The following is a 1,971-nucleotide window of genomic DNA, read 5'->3' on the forward strand; positions in this document are numbered from 1 at the left end:
GAACCTATTAAGCACAGCTAACTGTAAGGTCCTGAGTTTTAAACCCTAAGAAAAGAACAAGGTGACTCCATGAGTAGCAACCAATTAACAGTGTATCTCAAAAAAGACCTGAGATGCTTTCAGATCAGAAATGAAGCCTTGATCTCTCCTCCTAGTTTAGAGGTGATGTGTTCTCTTTGGGTTTTCTTGTATAAGTCCTAGAACTGACATTCAGGGCCTGCATGCTCTCCTTGAGCTTTTTGTTTGTCTTGTACCAAATCCCTTTATTTGACAAAATGGTACACATTGAAAAAACTTAGGAGGGGGGCTGGGAAGGTGGCTCAGTGGTAGAGTACTTGCATGCATAAGGCCCTGGGTTCGATTCCCCTGCACCACATAAGCAAAAAGAAAAGAAGCAGGAAGTGGGGCTGTGGCTCAAGTGGTAGAGCACTAGCCTTGAGCTGAAGAGCTGAGGGACAGGGTCTGGGCCCAGAGTTCAGGCTCCATGACTGGACCCAAAAATAAAGAACTTAGGAGGTTCTTGTAAAATGTATAGACAAGGTAATAATAATCACCAACATGCATGCACTGCCTTTGTGACTGGAAGTCATGTGTGGCTTGGGGGTCAGCTCAAGGCTTATCTCATCACTTTCTCCCAGAGGGAGCTTGTCAAAGAGACATTCTGCCATGCCAGATCAGGGGCTTCCTCCTGTGCAAGTTGTTGACATGGTCACCCAGTTCTTTGATGGACGTCACCTGCTCACTCAGGTAATGAGTCTCAATGAAGTCCCACAAGTGGGGATCATTTTTGTCAGTGGCCAGTTCATACAGTTCCAGCAGTGACTGATTCACACTCATTCCCAGTGAGGTGCACACTCCATCAACTTCAGCCCACTTTCCCCGACATCACACTCTGGTTTCTAGATCTCCTACAGGAAGATGCGGCCACCTCTCTGGTTCTGCAGCTTCATCAGTTTCTCTGCATGTTCTCTCTCTCATGAGAGTAGTAAAAAAGTACTTGGCAAAGTTCTTCAGAGCCACATCATCTCGGCCAAATCCCAAGACATGGGCAGGTAGACATAGGAGGGGTAGAGCTCCAGATGGATCTGGTGGTTGATGGTGGCCTCTGAGTCCTGATAGCAGTTCAGGCACACCTGGCAGGAGACTGCAGTCCTCAGGGCAGCAGTTAAGAGAGATGGAGTAGCAAGGGGTTAGCACTGGACTGACAACAGAGGCCTCGGGGCAGGTTGAGCACACGGTGAAGAGGTGGCACAAGGTTGGAGGCTTGGAGCAGGTGGCCAGAATTTTGGTCCGGCACCTGGTTCCCCTCAAGCACTGTTGAAGCAGAAAACCCCAGCAGCTCTCAGCAGGGATCCTCTGGCCTCCTTGAGCGTTTTTTGGCTTTGTTCTCAAGGCTACTTCTCTACCATGCAGGCCATGGCTCCACTTCTGGCTTTACTGATGTTTACTTCAAGAACTAATATCCTCAGATCTTAGCCTCCTGACTTGCTAAAATTACAAGTGTAAGATACCAGCACTCAGCAATCTTTCTCTTTGTTTTTTAGAAGGATAAAGAAACTTCTAGGTAGAGAAAACAGCTGTCGTAACTCAGCCTGGAAGTGTGCAATAGCTGGTAAACTCCAGTAACAGGAACAGAGACCTACGTATGCTCACAGCTCAGGCATGTTACTCACCTACATCCTTTCTGTTAACCATCTTTACAGAAGAGAGAATTCAAGAGAGTTCCAGAAATAAACAGTGCTAGGGTCAATCCACTACCTCATGACTGATAGGAGAACACATTACAGACAGGGTGCTGGTCACTCACACCTATAAATCCCACTACTTGGAATGCTAGAGTCTGAGGGTGGAGGTTCAAAGGCAGGCCAAGCAGAAAAGTGTGAGACACTCATATCTGCATTTATTCTGCAGAAAGACCAGAGGTGGGGTTATGGCTCAAATGACTAATGCTAGTCATGAGCCACTAAACCC

At 47.2% G+C, this 1,971-nt stretch overlaps 1 pseudogene; it reads right to left on the bottom strand.

Annotated features, from left to right (window-relative positions):
- Positions 1–509: 509 nt before the first annotated feature.
- On the bottom strand, positions 510–1,695 carry LOC106001211 (annotated as a pseudogene).
- Between the last annotated feature and the right edge of the window lie 276 nt (positions 1,696–1,971).

This window comes from Dipodomys ordii, unplaced genomic scaffold, assembly GCF_000151885.1.
Source record: "Dipodomys ordii isolate 6190 unplaced genomic scaffold, Dord_2.0 Scaffold274, whole genome shotgun sequence".
Taxonomy (NCBI): Eukaryota; Metazoa; Chordata; class Mammalia; order Rodentia; family Heteromyidae; genus Dipodomys; species Dipodomys ordii.